Source organism: Puma concolor, chromosome A2 (assembly GCF_028749965.1).
Source record: "Puma concolor isolate L17-30 chromosome A2, mPumCon1.1.hap2, whole genome shotgun sequence".
Classification (NCBI taxonomy): Eukaryota; Metazoa; Chordata; class Mammalia; order Carnivora; family Felidae; genus Puma; species Puma concolor.
The window spans coordinates 42,175,492-42,197,301 of NC_141668.1; the positions used below are offsets into that span (position 1 = coordinate 42,175,492).

General features: G+C 37.3%; 2 protein-coding genes and 1 pseudogene across 3 annotated transcripts in view; 2 read left to right on the forward strand and 1 right to left on the reverse strand.

Annotated features, from left to right (window-relative positions):
- GPR141 (G protein-coupled receptor 141) overlaps positions 1–13,084 on the reverse strand; it is a 45,833-nt gene extending 32,749 nt beyond the window's left edge. Inside the window, exon 1 of the mRNA XM_086692500.1 lies at positions 12,701–13,084. The gene's annotated coding sequence lies outside the window, so the exon portion shown is untranslated. The remainder of the gene's footprint in view (positions 1–12,700) is intronic.
- Positions 1–21,810, forward strand: part of ELMO1 (engulfment and cell motility 1) — a 727,703-nt gene that overhangs the window by 50,274 nt on the left and 655,619 nt on the right. For both annotated transcript variants that reach the window (XM_086692444.1, XM_086692474.1), the window contains exon 2: positions 12,449–12,628. The gene's annotated coding sequence lies outside the window, so the exon portion shown is untranslated. The remainder of the gene's footprint in view (positions 1–12,448; positions 12,629–21,810) is intronic.
- LOC112866635 (large ribosomal subunit protein uL16-like) lies at positions 14,879–18,145 on the forward strand (annotated as a pseudogene).

The following is a 21,810-nucleotide window of genomic DNA, read 5'->3' on the forward strand; positions in this document are numbered from 1 at the left end:
GGGAGGCTACGTAACTTGCACAAGTTTCTATACCTAAGAAGAGATAGAGCCATTATATTTGACCTAGAGAGCCTGGCTTCAATTTTGTTACTCAGCAACTATGTTATGTTATCATCAAGAAAATTGAAACCACAAAAAAAAAAAAGGTGATGTGGAGGCTGAATTTGTTCTAGAAGAGAAGATAGAGCAAAGTAAAGGCAGGTTTTTTTTGAGAGATAATTACTGAGACTTTTCCAGAATTGATGAAAAATAACTATCATCAGGTTCAGTAAGTTCAAAAAAGAATGAAAAGAAAAAGAGATAAATCCATACTTAGACACAGCAAAGTGAGAATGCAGAATGCTAAAGAAAAGGAGCCACTGATGTTAGACAGCCCATTAGAGAAGATAGATCACCTAAAAAGAAAATCCTTTATACAGACAAGTGGGCTCTTATAAGCAGCAGTGGAGGTCAGAATACAGTAGGATAGTATCTTAAAAACAATGAGTAAAAATAATTACTGATGTACAAAGTATACCCAGCAAAATTCTTTCAAGGATGTGGATGAAAGAAAGACTTGTGTACAAATAAAAATTGACAGATTGTAACACCTAGTTCTTTACATTAGGAACATGTAGAAGATATATTTAAGGAAGAAGGAAATTTATACAAGAAGTGACAGAGGAAAAAATTTCTAATCAAAGAAACTGCAAATATATGGGTAAATCTAACCAGATTTTATATAAAACAGCAATAATAATATCTAATTTATTGGGGTAAAATATAAGACAAAACTAAAATACTGGGCAAAAATATAACTTGAGAGGAGGTTTTCTGTCAATGTGTTGGATCTGTCAATGTTCTGTCAATGTTCTAGGATCTGTGTTTGAGAGGAAAATATGATATTGTTTAACTTAGGGCTCTGAAAATAGTATGAAATTTCATATTTCTTTGAAAGCACTAAAAGAATAAAAATATAATGTGTATCTTCCAAACCAGTAAGGAGGAAAAATGAAATGAAGAAAAGGCAAGTTCAATTGGTTAAAAAGGAAAGAAAACAAGGAAGGAAGGAAGGATGGACAGAAGGAAGGAAGGAAGGAAAGAAGGAAAGAAGTGAGGAAGGAGGAAGGGAAGGAAGGAAAGGTAGAGGGAAGAAGGGAAGAATGAAACCTACAAAAAGATACACACATAACACACTGAAGAGTAGGAATAGATGCACGTTTCAGTAATGATTTATTTCAGTGAACAAACTCTATAGTTAAAAAAGATTATCAGACTTTATGTCTAAAAATCCATTAGAATCCCATTATTTAGACACACCTTAAATAAAAGAACCTAGAAAGTTTGAAAGAAAAAGTACTAAAAAGCTACAGCAGGCAAACACTAACAAACAAACAAAAAAAAAAAAAAGGGAGGAAGTAATTGATATGTCTGTATCATCATGATTACAAAACAGGCCTGCAGTTCTATGCAATGAATGCTGTAATAGAAATAAGTACAGTCTATTGTGAGGGAAAAGGGGAAAAAAACCTCTTATCAGAGAGTTTAGGGGAAGAGTTGAAAGAATTTGAAGGAAGAAAAGGAAATAAACATTTGGCCAATGTTTGTTGAGCAGCTGCCTATTCCTGGCCCTGACCTGAGTGATTTATTTGCACTCTCTCCTTGTAATCCTTATGACAACTCTCTACAACATGAATTATTACCTTCAGGTTAAGTAGGTTGACTAGGGCTCATATGTGGCTGAACAGGACATTGAATTCAATTCTGTCAAACCAGACAACCCACCATGTGAAAACTGAGCCTTAAGTATTTATGTGTAGAATTACCAAATAAAATATAAGATAACCAGTTAGATTTGAATTCCAGATAAACAGCAAATAATTATTTTTGTACAAGTATCCCATGCAATATTTGGGACATACTTATACTAAAAAATTATTTATCATTTATCCAGAATTCAACTTTAACTGGGAGTCCTCTATTTTTGTTTTCTAAATCTGGCAGCTCTAGGTGAGATAAAAGGGAGGCCAGAGGTGAGCAGAGATATAACGGTGCTTAGCAAATGTCCCCCTTGTGTCCCAAAGCAAGACTCACCTTCTTTCCTCCTGTGACAACACATTTAAATAAATCAAAAAATATTTATGGTGTACCATTTTCTTAATTGTTATTTAAGGAGGGGGGGTTAAACCAAGCTTGTGGGAGAAGAAGAACATAGGCTGGACTCTTCTTAAAAGAAAGAATATTATCTAGTGGGCTATATCCATAGAAATATATAGGAGCTGGGTATAAATTCATGTATAAGTTTTATGACTGTTAATTTGCATGAAAAATGTCATTGTGTGATATTCTATTTTAAACATAAAGTCATACAAATGCTCATGTGCCAGTTACCCATACACACTTGTATTTTTTTCTGCACATTTGGGGAATGGGAGATTCTAATTGAAAATTCCTTTTAACCAAGAGCAGCGGCATAGCGTGTAGTTGGAGAGGTTCAGAGGGGAAACATCTCCTGCAAGATGCCCACCCCATCTTTCTACCTACAAGTTACAGATAGAGACAACCTGATACAGTGGTGATAGGTGACTTTTGCTTTCAACTGGGACACGATGTTATGCCTTACTAAAAGAGAAATCTATAAAAAGGGAATTGGGTGCTGAGGCTGGACATACTATGTTTTTCCAGTGCTTTGGTACTGAATTCCAGTTTCTGCATTTATTCCCAAACCCTAAGTTTTCAAAAGGTCAAACTGTAACAAAATGCCTTCTGCCCTATGTTTATTCTGACCATATACTCTTTCTCTTTCTCTTTTTATGCCCCTAAGTCACCAATTCAATAACTTACTAAAATTGAGGCATAGGGTATAATGAAACAAATAAGGCTTAACACCAGCTCTACCAGCATCTGGATAACTGAGGACAAGTATTCAACCTCTCTGAACTTCAGTTTAGCTACCAAGAGTTTTCCTTCAAGGAGCAAGGAAAGGAAGCACAGAATGATGGTTAGATAAGCCCTCTGGCTTCTTGAGCTCCACTTCCCACTATACAGGATCACAGAAGCAAATGATAGGAGGCACCGTCCTGATTCTGTCATGCTCAGAAACTGGTAGTTTATTTCAAATGTTTTTGGCAGTTTTATTAAAATAAAACACAAATTTATATTTACACATATTTTCCTATTATACACATTTAACTATTCAAAATATAAAATACAGGGGCGCCTGGGTGGCTCAGTTGGTTAAGCGTCTGACTTCGGCTCAGGTCATGATCTCGCAGTCTGTGAGTTCAAGCCCCGCGTCGGGCTCTGTGCTGACAGATCAGAGCCTGGAGTCTGTTTCAGATTCTGTGTCTCCCTCTCTCTCTGACCCTCCCCCGTTCATGCTCTGTCTCTCCCTATCTCAAAAATAAATAAACGCTAAAAAAAAAAAAAAAAAAAAACAAAATTCAAAACAAAACAAAACAAAATATAAAATACATTAAAAAAAAAATCCAAGTTGATTTGGGATTTCTGACTGCTTATAATCTAGATAAAAGGTTTTCAAACTACAGGTTAAGAGCCAAATCCCATCTGCCAGCTGATTTTGTAAGTAAAGTTTTATTAGAACACAGCCACACATATCTGTTCATGTACGATCTGTGGCTGCTTTCCTGCTACAATGACAGTTGAGCGATCATGGGAGGGACTATATGACCTACAAACTCAAAAATATTTACTATGTTTTTTAACAAAAAAAAAAGTTTTTTCCAGTCTCTGATTATAAATTGAAGAACTTATTTATTTATAAAGATTTTATTTATAGGGAGAGAGCATGTGCACACGGGTGAGGACATGATGGGGGGAGTGGCAGAGAGAGAGGAGACAGAGAATCCCAAGTGGGCTCCACGCCAATAGCATGAGGCTCGAACCTACAACCCCAAGATCAAGAGTCACACACTCCACCAACTGAGCCAGCCAGGCCCTGTGAAATCAATTTATTTAGATGGGCAGGAATTCATTCATGGGTTCCAGTGGTGCCAACAAGACAACAGCATATAAGACTGGAAGCTTTTATAATTAGAAGTCGTAGCTGATCTGGCTTCTAACCCCACCTTATATAGAATATGTACTGTGAGATAGAGAGAATTAAAGCTTGGCATGATGTCAAACATAGGCAATGTCAATAAATGTTCAGTCTCTTCATTTAAACAGGTATTAAAATGAATATCAGCTTTTCCTCTATACTCCGTTTCATTTCAGAAGTGAAAAAGAGCAAAGGAGAGCAGTCAGGAGTGTCACTCTGATAAAACGAGACAATGAAAGGCCTCTGTATAATTTTGTTTAAACACAGACAAAAACAAGGTCGCTGGGCCACACATGAAGTACCATACATCCCCTTCCTTAGTTAAAATTTATGACTGAAACATAAAATTGCCTTTGCTTTCTGGCAACATCCAGTATAGCGCCAACCCCTACTTCTTGAAACCCTCCCCTAAATCACTCCATCAAAGCCCAAATTCTATGATAGATTGTTTCTAATACTACTTATTGAGTTAGCCCGTGGTCCCCCATGGTGTGTTTTCTCCCTCCCTGCAATGAGTAATAAACCAGAGTTTTTAAACTACAGGTATCCACGTGGTCTTTGATTGAATGTCATTGACAGATGGGACAGTGAGATGAGAATAGTTTCAGGTTTATTGTAGGAACTATAAACTCTACAGTGGTTGTAGGAGGGAAGAAAGATGATAATTATTGAATAATACTGTGTCCTAGGCATTTTGCATATGTCAGTACTTTGGATCCTTACAATTCTCATTTGAGTTAGATATGATCTCTCTTTTACGGACACAAAAGCTGAGGCTTGTTGGAGTTGACCAAGGTGTGGGGCATGGCAGATGTGTTTGCCACTTAGAAGTATACAAAGGCCGAAAGACTCATGATTTTTTACAAAGAAAGCATAGCTAAAAGGAATAAGGCCTATATCTCCCCCTATGATAGCCTCTCTTGTATGTATGCACAGTACTGGGTATTGGGGCCAGGATGCACAGATCGTCTCTCTGAATATTCCTTCTCTCAGGCCACTGGATCGGAATCTATGGGGAGACTTAGAAATTGGTGCTTTTAACAAGTTGTTCAGGTGCTTCCAATACAGACACACCTGGAGAATCACTGCGTTAATGTAATGGACTGCCACATTCCTTGTCAGTCCTTCAAATTTCACACATCAAGCCTCAGTTGAGAGTCCCAACCTTCTGACCCCTCTGTCTTCACTGACCTTCCTACTCATAAAATTATCCCAGCTCTTAGAGTCCACATCATGCAACTCGTGCCCGAATACAGAGGCTGCTGGAGAAAACGCAAACAAAATTCACTTCCCTGACCTGCAACAGTATCCAGGTGACCTTAATCTTTGATTTTGTCATTATCAACATAAAGTAAAAATTATCTAAACCTAACCTGGAACAGAGCTTTTCTGTGTAATCCACTTCACTATGTTCTTTTGGGAAGCAATTAGTATTCCTGATAAAATGCTTTCAATTTTTTTCTAATAAGTCTTAATGGTATTAAGACCTGGTATAGAAAACTAGCTACTTATACAAGCTACCTATACATCATCTGGCTAATGATTTTTACTCAACATTCTTTTTCTTTTTATGCAATCTAACAAAAATTATCTAACCACTTTTTTCTTGTTAATGTCTCTGCCAAGAGCAACATCTTAGAATTGGCCTCTTTTAGATCTTTTTCTCTGAACAAAATTTGACATTAAACTTTCAAGTTCTTTTCATTGAATTTTTTTTCAATATATGAAATTTATTGTCAAATTGGTTTCCATACAACACCCAGTGCTCATCCCAAAAGGTGCCCTCCTCAATACCCATCACCCACCCTCTCCTCTCTCCCACCCCCCATCAACCCTCAGTTTGTTCTCAGTTTTTAACAGTCTCTTATGCTTTGGCTCTCTCCCACTCTAACCTCTTTTTTTTTTTTTTTTTCCTTCCTCTCCCCCATGGGTTTCTGTTAAGTTTCTCAGGATCCACATAAGAGTGAAACCATATGGTATCTGTCTTTCTCTGTATGGCTTATTTCACTTAGCATCACACTCTCCAGTTCCATCCACGTTGCTACAAAGGGCCATATTTCGTTCTTTCTCATTGCCATGTAGTACTCCATTGTGTATATAAACCACAATTTCTTTATCCATTCATCAGTTGATGGACATTTAGGCTCTTTCCATAATTTGGCTATTGTTGAGAGTGCTGCTATAAACATTGGGGTACAAGTGCCCCTATGCATCAGTACTTCTGTATCCCTTGGGTAAATTCCTAGCAGTGCTATTGCTGGGTCATAGGGTAGGTCTATTTTTAATTTTCTGAGGAACCTCCACACTGTTTTCATTAAATTTTCTTTAAAAATTTAGTAGTAAAATAAAGATTATTATACCTATCTCCTGCTTAGAAGCCATAAAAATTTTGACAAATACAGATCCTCATGGTGACATGATCTTTGCATTTGTTTTACATGGATAAATTGTAGCTTTCCAAATATATTATTGTCTCCTAGACAGAAGGGGTCATAAACATCTTTGAATATTTCCACATGCCTCTCTACCTATAACATTAACAAAGAACGAAGTAGATAATAATCCCTATTTTACTATTCATTTTTTTTTTCCTGAAAACAAGAAAAAGTTTTATTTGACATTTGCTTCATGGGAAGAGATCTGAAACAGGCCAATTTAGCAATTTTGTTCTTGGTAGAGATATTTTTAGGATATATTGTAAATAATGTGGTGTATGGAAAGAGAGACTGGGGGAGTGGATTGATGAAATTTTTTAATTTAATTCTTGCATATCATGTGCAAATCCCAACTAAAGCTTTTCTAAGTCAGGCTCCTGCATAGAATAAAGTCTGTGCTAGATATGGTCAGTGCTCTGCAAAGAGATTACAACCTAGGGGAAAGAGAAGACTTGCATTAAAATAGTCTTAGGCACTGTGTGATAAATTACATGAGTGCCATTGTACAGGTGTGAAATAATAAGAAACGCATATATTTGTCTCTGCCCCCAGTCCCTGACACAGAACTCCTAACTCCTTGTAAAATCCTAAGTGATAAGAGCACTCAGAACATGGTGACTCCGGGTGGGCTCCCAGATGGCTTCTGTATGGGGGGGGGGGGGTAGTCAACAGAAAGACCAAATCCCAAATTTTCAGTCCCATCCCATCCTCCAGAGAGGGGAGAGGGACTGGAAATGGAGTTCATAATTGATCAATCCCAAAAGTAGGGGCTTTGGAGAGCTTTCAGGTTGGTGAACATATCCACACTGGCAGGGCATCTCCCCTGACTCAATAGGGACAAACTCCAGGGCTCAGGGTCCCTCCCAAGACCTTGCTTTATGTATCTCTTCATCTGGCTGTTCATTTGTAACCTTTATAATATCCTTTAATAAACTGGTATACGTAAGTTAAGTGTTTCTTGAGTTCTGTAAGATGCTTTAGCAAATTAATCAAATCTGAGAAGGGAGTAGTGGAAGACTGTTTTGCAGCCAAATCTGACAGAGTGATGTGCACCATGAGGACCTACTACTTGTGATTGGTATCTGAAGCAGGCTGGGAGCAGTTTTTTGGGACTTGGCCTTTAACCTGTGGGGTCTGACTCTATCTCCAGGTAGACAGTGTCAGATCGAGTTAAATTATAGGCCACAGCTGGTATTGTGGAGAAATACTTGATGTGGGAAGAGAAGGCTCTGTACATTTGTTAACCAGAAATGTCAGAATTGAGGTATTCTGTATTAGTAGTAAAGGACACACCCATAAAAGGGAAAGAGTGGGTGGTTTTTCTAATACATAAGGTGACACAGAAAGAGGAGAACATTTCCATCTGTCAATGTCAGTGAAGGCCCTAAGACGTAGTTGCTGTGCTGGTTTTGACAACTAGGAGTCCCAGAGGGGAAAATGAGGCAGCAGTGGTCTAGGTATGGATCACAATTTTACAAAGAAGATAATGTGTAATATGCATTTGGGGAAAGATGAGATATTCTAATAATATCTCAGGGGGAACAGATTGGAGAATAGTGGGAGATAATTCGTGTCAGGTGTTCTCAGACTAGACCCCAATATTTTCAAACCAGAGATCGCTGGGAGCCAGAATAGACAGGTGATTTATTTTTTCATGTGATTCTAACAATAGAACCAATAATTTATCTTTCCAGAAAAGAGCAGATACTATGATTCCATTCATCTGAAGGATTTAGAATAGTCAACATGAAAGAGACAGAAAGTAGAATGGTGGTTACCAGGGAGTGAGTAGAGAGTAGGGATTTATTGTTTAAGGGGTACAGAGATTCAGTTTGGGATGATGAAAAAGTTTTGGAGATGGATAGTGGTGATGGTTGCATAATAATGTAGCTATATTTAATGCAACTGAACAGTACACTTAAACATGGTTAAAATGGTAAATTTTGTGTATTCTTTAGCAAAATAAAAATAAGAAACAGGAAAATAATTTGTCTTTAGGACAGACACTTGCTTTAGTCAAGAAAGGATAATTTTGGTGAGCTTTCTCGTAGTACAACTAGAAGGTATTGAAGATGCTTCATATATGGATGGACTGCATTTCTGTTCAATGGGCCTTGCTCTTTAGAGATGATTATGGAACAAACTTATTTTTGATACACTCTAAACAGAGCTTCACATAGGAAGGGAGAAACCTGAATTTGTCGATGTGAAGGTAAGGAGAGAAGTGTTCTGCCCCAGAATCATGAGTAGGCCTCAGTAGCATGGCCACACCCCAGGGCTAATGAGAGGTAGCTGTTGGATACCTCCACAAAGAAGTAGTAATGCCCACATCAGGTGATCCTAACTTTAACTTTTTCATTTCCTTCTACAAAATTGTAATTTTTAAGTTATCATCAAGCCTTCAATATAGTTCACAGGCCAGCAAACCACAGCCGGTGGACCAGCCACCTGTTTTTATAAGTAAAGTTTTTATCTCATCACCGATACTTGTTTATGTATTATCTGTGGCTGCTTTTGCATGACACCTACAGAGTTGAGTAGTTGTGGCAGAGATTGTATGGTCTATGAAACCTAAGATGTTTATTATCTAGTCCTTCCAAGAAAAAGTTTGCAGAAAAATTTGTTACAGATTCAAGTCAGTTGTGTTTGAGAGGGAACCAGAGGTGCCCTGTTCACTTTCTGGAATGAAGCCAGCCAGAAAGGTGCAGAGGTGGGGTGCCTGGCTGGTTCCATTGGTTGAGAATCCAACTCTTGATCTCGGCTCAGATCATGATTTCATGATTCATGAGATCGAGCCTCACATCAGTCTCTGTGCTGACAGCACGGAGCCTGCTTGGGATTCTCTCTCTCCCTGTCTCTCTCTGCCCTTCCCCTGCTTGATCACTCTCAAAATAAATAAATAAATATTTTAAAAAAGAAAAGAAAAGAAAGAAAGGTGCAGAAGTGATCTGCAGATAGATCCCAGGGCAGCAGTCAGATGAGAGGCACCCGCTGCTTTGGGCTTATAGAACACTGAAGCACAGCCCAGAATATCTCAAAAATCCTTCAGGAAGGGACGGAGCTTCCTGTCATAACTTAAGCCAGACCTTGGACCTTAAATATAATTGGGTTATATATTTGAGATCCCATTTATGAAGGTTTGGAATTTTGGACTCTATGTAGGACTAATCTCAATCCCTAAGGAGATCCAGGAATATGACTTTAGCACAACCTCTAACAGTTGAACAAGTGGTGTTATTTAAATTTTTTTTTCAACGTTTTTTTTATTTATTTTTGGGACAGAAAGAGACAGAGCATGAACGGGGGAGGGGCAGAGAGAGAGGGAAACACAGAATCGGAAACAGGCTCCAGGCTCTGAGCCATCAGCCCAGAGCCTGACGCGGGGCTCGAACTCACGGAGCGCGAGATCCTGACCTGGCTGAAGTCGGACGCTTAACCGACTGCACCACCCAGGCGCCCCAAGTGGTGTTATTTAATGCAGCATGACACTGCACAGGCATGCTCTGTAATTACATCCCAAAGTGAATAGTTTGTTGCTATTTACCTAACAGCTTTTGCAGTGGAGGGGGAGTGAAAGCAGGGAAGGAGGTGGGATGCACTTTTTTGAATAAGGACATTTCAGGCATAACTCCAGATGTACACAGGACTGCGCAGGCTTTTCATTAACATTTCTTAAATTTTTTAAATCTTAAGATTTAAATTTCCCTAGAGTAGTGAATGAATCACTAGCCAGCTATTGTAAATTGAATTCCCCTTTCATAAAATTAAATTATTCCTAGATAGAGAAGAGAGGTACATTTCAATTGCAAGTCATTCTCTACCCTGTGTAGCTGTGGGGAATCCCAAGTGAATGGTGCTCAGATTTTGGCATCATCATTTGGCAAGGCAATGGAAATCAGGCTGAACTTCTTTATCAGAGAACAGAGTGTTACTGTAAGTACTATTAGATCTGAGTTTTGGATTGCCTGTTTACGTGTAATGCTCTAGCTGGTACAACCAACTACCTGGTCTTAGCAGGAATGGCTCAGACGCTGAGCATGCTGCTATTCCTTAATCAAACACCACTCTCCATCACTCCCTCCCACAGACTAGGTTACTGGAACATCTGTAACATGTGAATTAAATTCAACAAACTTCACTCTTGTTAAAAAAGATGACTTAATCCCCAGGAACTGCAATCTTTAGTTGACCAAGTATTTTGAAATCACGGTTATGTCCAAAGTTGAAAAGAGAAGCAATCTTTGGCCTTAGCAATGATTGTTTTTAGAGCATTTTGGGTGCTAGGCCTTCAATGTGTCTGTAATTATGTGCCATAATAGGATTATCTTTTCATTCATTCATTCATTCATTCATTCATTCAAATATACATTCCAGAGATGTTGAGCACTTAGTATGTGGCAAACATTGTTCCCAAATAACAAGGATGAAAAATGCATAGTTCCTGCTCTTACAGAAGTCATATTTTTAGGAAAGAAACTCTGCTTAGGTTAAATTCGATTATGGTTATCATGACTAATACCATTGTCATCAAAAATAAGATAAGACCATAAGAATATTTGATTAATATTTTGACATCATTCATACCAGATTTGAAGACACTTTGCAAAGTAATATCTCAAAAAATGTCTGACTAATTGCAGAATTTTTGTCAAAGCTATTATTTGGAAGGATATTACTGATTTGTGCATATTACAATCTTCTTCAGTATATTTTTGACATGTTATTTTGGTCATAATGTGCTAATAACATCTATTGTAGTGTTAGCACAGTGGCTTAGACATAGTAGACATCCAATAAACATTTCATTGAATTTTAGATTTGGAAAGCATCTTTAGGAATCATCTAGTCCTGTGGTCCTTGACCTTAAATTGGGTTTTGAACCCCTCAAAAATCTGATGAAATATGTGGGCTTTTTTTCTCATTAAGAAGTAGCATATTTACATACACTCAGACTCTTGTATACAACTTTAGGGGATTGGTGGATCACCCTATGTATCATCCACAAACTCCTACATCTTCCACTTTATAATTGTTGGAAATCATTGCCTAGAACAGGAGTTGGAAAGCTATGGCCCCGAGGCCAAATATAGCTCATCTCCCATTTTTGTATCGCCTGTGAGCTAAAGATGGTTTTTACGTTTTTGAATGGTTTCATATTATCTTCAATTTTGCCTCCTGGATGGCAAAACCTAAATTATTTACTATCTTGTCCTTTATAGAAAAAATTTGGCAAGCCCGGGCCTAAAATGGTTAGAAAATATTTTCTAAATCACTCAGCCAATTACTAGAAAACAGAAGACTAGAATTCATACCACTTGATTCCTCATTTATTGTTCTTCTCATTACCCCTGTTGATCAGTTAAAATATTGACTGATTGATTGACTTAAACCCAATAAAAAATATAACAAGGAGTTGTAAATCTGGAGTCCTTAATAAAATTTCTTAGACAAATAATTATGCAGTTGTATAGGAAGTGGAAATCCAGGAATTAAGTGACCCATCCAAAATTATATTACAAATTTGTTAAGCAAGATTAAACTCAAACTCAAGTTGTATATTACTGACTTACTTTTTTAAAGTTTACATTATATTTATTTCACATATTTAAAGTGCAATACTTCTTGCAATTCTGTGATTTTAAAGTTGTTTTCAGATTCCCTCTGTCATGTAGTACTGCAAAAATAGGATAAAAGAATCATAATAACCATTATTACACATGTTACTTTAAATATACTTCTTTTAGAAATTTCAAAGTGCCTGACTGCTGTTGATTGTTTTCTTCTATTGATTAAGGCTGCCAGAATAGTTTTAAACCATATGTGAAAATATTACCAATAATAGAGCTTAAAGATTTTCAGAGGAAAAAAACACTTAAAATATAAACATTTTAATAATATGTAAATGCAATATCAAATGCCCAAAGGCCTCTATGATGGTTTTAACAAGACTCTCTTTTTTTCTTTTTCTTGACAGATTCCAAAACCACTTTTGTTCATTTTTGACCACATATAAAAACTGGGTGTCACCTTCAGAGCAGTGTGTACTACATGGCAAGAACTGGACAATTCCTTTTCTAAAGGAGGAATTGTGATCAAGAGGAAATAAGCTTGCTTTGTACAGCGAGACTGAAGATTCTGAATTAGAACTTCAATGGTAAGTTCAGTATGTTCTCTTCACGCATAACCTTCATTCATGAGCGCCCCACTCCAGGTCTTCCGCACTTACCTGAAAAAGCCAGACTTCTCAGGGAGGTACTGAGATGGGCCACCTGTCTGAATTCCAGATGGGATTCTTTTCTAGTAATAAGTCTGCTTGGGCACTTCCACGGACTGAGTGCATTCGAAAGGCCCAGCCAGTTCACTAAACCAAAAGGAAACTGGTGTGTTCGAAGTTCCGTAAGAGCGTCAACAGCAACCACAAAACCTCAAAACTATTTCAAACACACTAGCGTTGAAAACCCAGGCTCTTAAAAAGATGAACAGTAATCCAGGTTGCAAAATGACAACAAGGCCAACTGTCAAGAAATATTAAGGTCTTAGGACTACTGTAAGAATCCATTAAGGAAAAAAAATGATATTATCAAAAACAAAAAGGGGAGATAAACTGTGTGTTGTGTTTGGGATGAAAGATTGTATATGTAGTATTTCCCTTCGAAAATTGACAGAGTTGTTCTGTCACCCACTGGGAACCTAGAACTACTATTCTTATCATGTATTTTGGTGATTAGCTCTGTCATGGATATATAATATTGCCTATGATATGACACTGAACAGTTGATTTACTTAGAGTGAGAGAGAGGATGGTTCAAGCAGAGACCATTAGAGTGGCAGAGTAAGGGAGTACATTTGTCCACAGCCTTGCTTTTTAGACTCTTAACATTATCTCCAAAAGAAGATAAGCACACAGTCACAGAGATAAACGGCAAGTATTTGAAAGAAAAATAAGTTCCTCAAACTGCTCTAATTTGTCTAGCTTATTATGCAGCACTGTAATAGTCTAGAAATATTATAATTATTGTGTAAATTACATGATAATTTTGCATAGAAATCTGTGAGTTAAAATGCTAATTTGTTAAATATCAACATTTTAAATATACTCCAGTTTTTAGCTCTAATTTGACATTTCTGCATTAAAAAAAAGAGAAAAGCGAGCATCAAACACACCATCCCTGGGTTCTCTCTACTTTCAAGGCCCTAATTAGAATTATGATTTTGGTAATTTCTGATGATTTTCGGTTTCCTGTCAAATGCTGAAGAATATTCTAGGCAAACAGTTTGCAATCCCTGTTTCCTATTGTTCACATTTCTTGTTTTACGCCTAGTATTATTAGTGCATCTGACTGTTGTTTTTTAGTTTCAAGGGAAGGCCTCTTTGTCTGGAAAGTCTTCAGCTGCAGCAGGTGTGCCCTTTTTGTGTTATAGGAGTAAAAATGTTATATGTTTCAAAATAACTCAAACTGCAGGAATTTTAATTTTTAGTAATGGTAGAGAAGACTGTTCCAGACACACCCACCTTCTAAGAACAACTAAAAAAAAAAAAAAAAAAAAAAAAAAAAAAAGGATAGAATATAAAACCTATTGGTTTGAAGGCTATAGAAAGCTGGCCAGGTCATGAGAACCTGAAAAAGCAAAATCCCCAGGAAAAGAGAAGTACAAAGCGTGAACCTGATTTTTAATTCTAGTTTTCACTCAAGGTGTTTCTGATTTGTAAGTGGCCACTGAGAGGCAGAGAAATTGAGCAGAAAGGGGTAGTTAGGAAGCTCAGAAGTGAAGGACACCTGTTTAGGGGCAAAATTAGGGTCCAAGGACCACAAAGAAGGTGGCACCCTTATAGTCAAGCTTTTAAGTGGGACCTTTACAGGACTTCACCTTTGGAGAAGGCATGAACTAGAAATGCTATGTCATCACAAGATTAGAGCCAAATTTCTAATCTACTAAATTAGTTAGGTAAATAGATAATCAGTGAATAGATTAAGGGATTCATCATCATCTTAACAGCCTCCCTCTTACCATGAGCAAAAGTTATCTCTGGAGGGGCACCTGGGTGGCTCAGTCGGTTAAAACCTCCCACTCTTGATTTTGTCTCAGGTCATGATCTCACAGTTCGTGAGATCACATTCTGTACTGGCAGCATGGAGCCTGTGTGGGATTCTCTCTCTGCCTCTCTCTGCCTCTCCCCTGCTCACACACACTCTCTCTCCCTTTATAAATAAATAAATAAACACTTAAAAAAAGTAATTTCTGGAGCCAAAAAAAAAATTCTAGAGAATGATAACACTTTCTAAATCAGTAAATTAGCTCTGAAAATTTTTGCATGTATTATTCAAGGTTCTGTTAAAAAAAAAAAAAATATATATATATAATTTGAAGATACAATTGGCTTTATTTTTTAAAGTTTATTTGTTTAACTTGATATAGAGATTGGGGGAGGGGGGCAGAGAGAAGGGAGAGAGAGAATTCTAGGCAGGCTCCACACTGTGCTGTCAGTGCAGAGCCCCATGTGGGGCTCAATCTCATACTGTCAGATCATGACCTGAGCCAAAATCAAGATCAGATGCTTAACCCACTGAGCCATCTAGGCACCCCTATAATTGGTCTTATTTAATGACCCATGAATCAGGCAGCATCCCATCTAGCAAGTAGAGGGGAGTTCCTCAAGTTTCAATTGACATTAATAGGCATACTTATGTCAGAAGATAAGACCTAATAACCAAAATCACGAAAATAAACCTAAAATAGAAACAAATGCATAAGGAGATACAGATTGAAGGACTTTAAAATAACTGATTAATAGTTTGAAGAAATAAGGTGAAATGCAGAGAATTTTACATTTCTTTTGGGAATCTAGCTTTTAAAATTCAAATGGAAATTCTGAAACAGAAAAATAAAATAATAAAATAAAATACTCAATTGATGGGGCTAATAGAAGATGAGACACAGAAAATGGAGCTAGAATAAATCAGAAGAAAATATCAGATTGAAGAACAGAGGAGGGAAGAAAGGATAAAAATTACACAAAATCACACAGAAGACACAGGGGAAAGTCCTAACATGCCCAGAATTGGTGTCCTATAAAGAGAGAAGAGAAAGAATTAGGCAGAACCAATATTTAAAGAGGTAATAAGATAAAGAATTATACAAACCCCCTAATATAATAGTATCTAAATGAGTGAGCAATCACAAAGGTTTTAGACCACATGAAAAAAAGTACATGACACTAAATGTTAAGAAATACACTTGAAATGCAACACACACACACAAAAAAAAACTAAAATAGATGAATGAAAAAAAATTGTAAGGCCAATATAACTATCTATATTTTATATATTTATCAGGCAAATTAGACTATAAGGCAAGACACTTTATTGGCAATAAACACAGGAAATTTTATTATGATAAAAGAGTTAATATTTCCAAAATATTATAGTTGTAAATTTGTTACACTTAATAATGAGTTTCAACATATGTAAAGCAAAATAATGATGCAACTAAAAGGAAAATGGACAAATCCATTATCATAGGGAGATTTTTAACAGATGTCTCTTAGTAACTGATACACCAAACAGACAAAAATTCAACATGGATACAGTAGATTTGAACAATGCAATAAATAAACTTGACCTTATTTACATACCTTATACTCAGCAAATGCAAAATTCATATCAAATGCCAAGCCAGTTAACCAAATGATGAATCTAAAAGAAACCTTAAAAAATATCAAAAAGTAAAATTATACAGAGCACATTTTCTGACAACAGTGAAGTTAGGATAGAAATCAATAATGAAACAAGATAATATTAAAAATTTTATGTTTGAAAAGTACTCAAACTTTAATTACTTAGTTTTTAAGTAATTCAAACACTAAGAGAATGAATACAAATGAAAATTAGGAGATATTTTTCTTTGAATTATAGTGAAAGTTCAACGTATCAAAACTTTTAGAATACAGCTATAGACATACTTAAATGCTTTTATTAGGAGGAAAAAGCTGAAAATAACCTCTTTTCCTTTGGCTTGCCACTGGGCCCATGGGCCCAGTGGTATTGCCATGGGCCACCACCCACCCCGGTGTTACTGGTATTGTAAGAACAAGCGGCGTCCAAAGTCTTGTTTCTGCAGAGGTGTCCCTGATGCCAAGGTCCGCATCTTTGACCTTGGGCAGAAGAAGGCAGAACTGGAGCAGTTCCCACTGTGTGGCCACACAGTGCCAGAGGAATACGAGCAGCTCTCCTCTGAAGCCCTGGAGGCTGTCCGTATGTGTGCTAACAAGTACATGGTGAAAAGCTGTGGCAAAGATGGTTTTTGCATCCAAATGCGGTTCCATCCCTTCCACGTCATCCTTATCAACAAGATGTTGTCCTGTGCTGGAGCTGACAGGCTCCAGACAGGTGTGTGGGGTGCCTTTGGAAAGCCCCAGGGCACAGTGGCCAGGGTCCACATTGGCCAAGTCATCATGTCCACCAGTACCAAGGTACAGAACAAGGAGCATATGATTGAGACGCTATGCAGGGCCAAGTTCAAGTTCCTTGGCTGCCAGAAGTTTCACATTTCCAAGAAGTGGGGCTTTACTAAGTTTAATGTGAATGAATTTGAAGACATGATGGCTGAAAAGTAGCTTATCCCAGATGGCTATGGCTTTGGTCAAATACATCCCTAATTGTGGCCCCTTGGACAAATGGTAGGCTCTGCACTCATGAGAACCTTGACACTGCCTGCTCCTTATTCACGCCACAATAAACCCTGCTTCCTGTCAAAGAAAAAAAAAAGCTGAAAATAAATCATCCAAGTATCCATTTCCACTAGTTAAAAAAATTAGGCTGAGGCAACAGGCACATGAAAAGATGCTCAACGTCACACCTCATCAGGGAAATACAAATCAAAACCACACTGAGATATCACCTCACTCCAGTCAGAGTGGATAAAATGAACCAAATAAGGAGACTATAGATTCTGGAGAGGATGTGGAGAAACGGGAAACTTCTTGCACTGTTGGTGGGAATGCAAACTGGTGCAGCCCCTCCGGAAAACAGTGTGGAGTTTCCTCAAAAAGTTAAAAATAGATCTACCCTATGACCCAGCAATAGCACTACTAGGAATTTACCCAAGGGATACAGGAGTGCTGATGCATAGGGGCACTTGTACCCCAATGTTTATAGCAGCACTTTCAACAATAGCCAAATTATGGAAAGAGCCTAAATGTCCATCCACCGATGAGTGGATAAAGAAGTTGTGTTTTAGGGGCTCCTGGGTGGCTCAGTCGGTTAAGCAACCGACTTCAGCTCAGGTCATGATCTCGCAGTTTGTGAGTTCAAGCCCTGCGTCGGGCTCTGTGCTGAGAGCTCAGAGCCTGTAGCCTGCTTCAGATTCTGTGTCTCTCCCTCTCTCTACCCCTCCCCTGCTCACGCTCTGTGTCTCTCTGTCTCTCAATAATAAATGTTAACAATTTTTTTTAAAGTTGTGGTTTATATATACAATGGAATACTACTTGGCAATGAGAAAGAATGAAATACAGCCTTTTGTAGCAACGTGGATGGAACTGGAGAGTGTTATGATAAGTGAAATAAGTCATACAGAGAAAGACAGATACCATATGTTTTCACTCTTATGTGGATCCTGAGAAACTTAACAGAAGACCATGGGGGAGGGGAAGGAAAAAAAAGTTAGAGAGGAAGGGAGCCAAACCATAAGAAACTCTTAAAAACTGAGAATAAAATGGGGTTTGATGGGGGGGGAGTGGGAGGGAGGGGAAAGGGGGTGATGGGCATCGAGGAGAGCACCTGTTGGGATGAGCACTGGGTGTTGTATGGAAACCAATTTGCCAATAGATTTCATATTAAAAAATAATAAAAAAATAAACTTATTGTGGTAAACATAAAAAAAAAAAAAAAAACTAGGCCAAGGAAGAGCAAAAAGAAACAAATAATAAAATTAAAAACATATATCATGGGGCGCCTGGGTGGCGCAGTCGGTTAAGCGTCCGACTTCAGCCAGGTCACGATCTCGCGGTCCGTGAGTTCGAGCCCCGCGTCGGGCTCTGGGCTGATGGCTCAGAGCCTGGAGCCTGTTTCCGATTCTGTGTCTCCCTCTCTCTCTGCCCCTCCCCCGTTCATGCTCTGTCTCTCTCTGTCCCAAAAATAAATAAACGTTGAAAAAAAAAAATTAAAAAAAAAAAACATATATCAGTAAAACATAAAACAAATGTGCTAGAGAAAATAAATCTAATAATACATTTAAAAGACTAATTAATTTCACAAATCCCTGGAAAGACAGATCAAGAAAAAAAGAAAGTGCACAAAACACCAATATCAAGAATGATTTTTTTATAACAAAGGGTCTTAACTATAGATCCCATTGTTAAGGAAATAAAAACAAAAGGATATCATATCAGTTTGGGGGTAATAATTTCTATGAAATGATTTAGAAAGGCATAACTTAGGGGTGCCTGGGTGGCTCAGTCAATTAAGTGTCCGACTTTGGCTCAGGTCATGATTTCATGGCTATGGATTCAAGACCCACATCGGGCTCTGTGCTGATGGCTCTGACAGCTCGGAACCTGGAGCCTGCTTCAGATTCTGTCTCAGTCTCTCTCTGCCCCTCCCCCACTCGCACTCTGTCTCTTTCTCTCTGTCAAATATAAATAGATATTTTTTTTAAAAAGCCATAATTTACCAAAACGGTTAAAGTGGCACAAGAAGAAATATAAAATGCAAATAATTTAGTATCTACTAAATGAATTGAATCTGTAACTAAAACCCTATGAAAGAAATTTCCATGTCCATCAATTTTACTAATCAGTTCCTCCAAATATTTAGAAATAAACTCGACCTTACATATACTATTCCATAGCTCAGAAAAAGAGAAAAATTTTCCAAGTTATTTGTTGAGGTCATCATAGTTTTCATAGCAAATACTGGTAAGAACATTACAATAAAGACCTAAGAGAGACTAACTTTTATTTATATAGACACAAAGCCTATAAAAAATATTAGCAAAGCAAATCCAGTGATATAAAAAAAATGATAATATATTATGGTCAAATGAGAATTATTCCAGGAAGGCAAGATAGTCTAACGTGAAAAATCAATGAATGCAATTTACCACATAAACCAAATAAAGGAGAACAGTCATATGATCATCTCAAATAGAGACCAAAACACATCTCTGAATAAAATTCAACATCCATCCATGATTTAAAAAAGAAAAATGACAAACTAAGAATAGAAGGATATTTACAAAATCCTATAGCAAACATCATGTGTCACTGAGAAACATTGAAAGCTGTCCTCTTGATATTAGACGTTCAGTTCAACAGAGTATCCTCACCCAGTGTGATGAGGCAAAACAGTCAATAAAAGGTATAAATATTGGAGGGGTGCCTGGCTGGTTCAGTTTGGTATGTAGAGTGTGTGACTCTTGATCTTGGGGTTGTAAATTCAAGTCCCACATTGGGTATAGAGACTACTTTTAAAAAAATAAAATATTTCTTAAAAATGGTATAAGTATTAGAAAGAAAGAAATAAAACTGTCTTTATTTGCCAGTGGAATAATTTTATACATAAAACTTCCAAAGACTACAGACACACTAATACAATAAATGTATTAATTTAGCAAAACAGTTACATGTTAATTTGCAAAAAATCGATCATATGTCACGATTGCAACACACAAGCAGAGAATGCAATTTTTAAAATAATACCTTTATTTATTTACTTATTTACTTATTTATTTATTTTTAGAGAGAGAGAATGTTCAAGCATGGGAAAGGAACAAAGGGAGAGAGAGAGAATCTTTTTTTTTTTTTTTTTAATTTTTTTTTTCAACGTTTTTTATTTATTTTTGGGACAGAGAGAGACAGAGCATGAACGGGGGAGGGGCAGAGAGAGAGGGAGACACAGAATCGGAAACAGGCTCCAGGCTCTGAGCCATCAGCCCAGAGCCTGACGCGGGGCTCGAACTCCCGGACCGCGAGATCGTGACCTGGCTGAAGTCGGACGCTTAACCGACTGCGCCACCCAGGCGCCCCAAGAGAGAGAATCTTAAGCAGGCTCCATGCTCAGCACAGAGCCCAATGCAGGGCTCAATCCCATGAACCTGGGATCATGACCTGAGCTGAAATCAAGAACTGGGTACTCAACTGTCTGAGCCACTAAAGTGCCCCTAAAATAATACCATTTAAATTAGGATCAAAGAATATTAAAATAAATCTAACAGAATATCAGCAGATCTTCTATGTAGGATACTGTATAACATTGAGAGAAATTTTAAAAAGACCTCAGTGAATGGAAGACTATATATTACTTTCAGATAAAAAGATTCAGTATCGTGAGGATGTCTGTTCTCCTCTAAGCTACCTATATTCAATGCATTTCTTTTTTTGTTTTCATTTTAATTCTAGTGTAATTGATGTACAATGTCATATCAGTTTCAATTGTCCCATTTAGTGATTCAGTAGTTCCATATATTGCTCAGTGCTCATCAGAGTAAGTGCACTCTTAATCCCCTTCACCAATTTTACCCATTCCCCCATCCACCTCCCTCCTGGTAACTATCTGTTCCCTACAGTTAAGAGTATGTTTTTTGGTTTGTCTCTATTAAACTTCTAATCAAAATTTGAACAAGTGTTTTCTGTGGAAATTGACAAGATGATTTGAATGTGTATATGATAATGTAAAGAGTCTAAAATGTCAAAAACAATGACAAAAAAGGGACATATTTGAAAGATTTAAAATATCAGGTATCAAGAGGGGCACTTGCATGGTTCAGTGGGTTAAACATCTGATTCTTGATTTCAGCTCAGGTCATGATCTCATGGTTCATAAGATCAAGCCCCGCATTGAGCCCTGTGTCTGAGCTGTGCACTAACAGCCTGGAGTCTGCTTGGGATTCTCTCTCTCCCTCTTTCTGTCCCTCCCCTCATGCGTACAGGTTCTCTCTCTCAAAATAAATAAATAAGCATTAAAAAATAATAATTTAAAATACTGGGTATCAAGATTTATTTTAAATCTAAAATAATTTGGACAATATAGTATTAGCAGAATAATATACAAATAGACTAATGGAAGAGTATACAGTCCACAAACTAATTCACACATGTATGGACACTTAATTACAAAAAAGGTGGTAATATAGAACAGAAGGAAATAATGATCTTTCAATAAATGGGGCTGGGTCAGCTGGACATTCAAATGAAAGAAAAAATGAATCTTGACTCCTTACCTCACACTATACATAAAAATCAGTTCCAGATAGAAAGTTGATCTAAATGTGAAAGGTAAGATAATAAGATTTCTGAAGATAACAAAGAAAAGTATCTTTATGACCTTGGGATATAGAAAG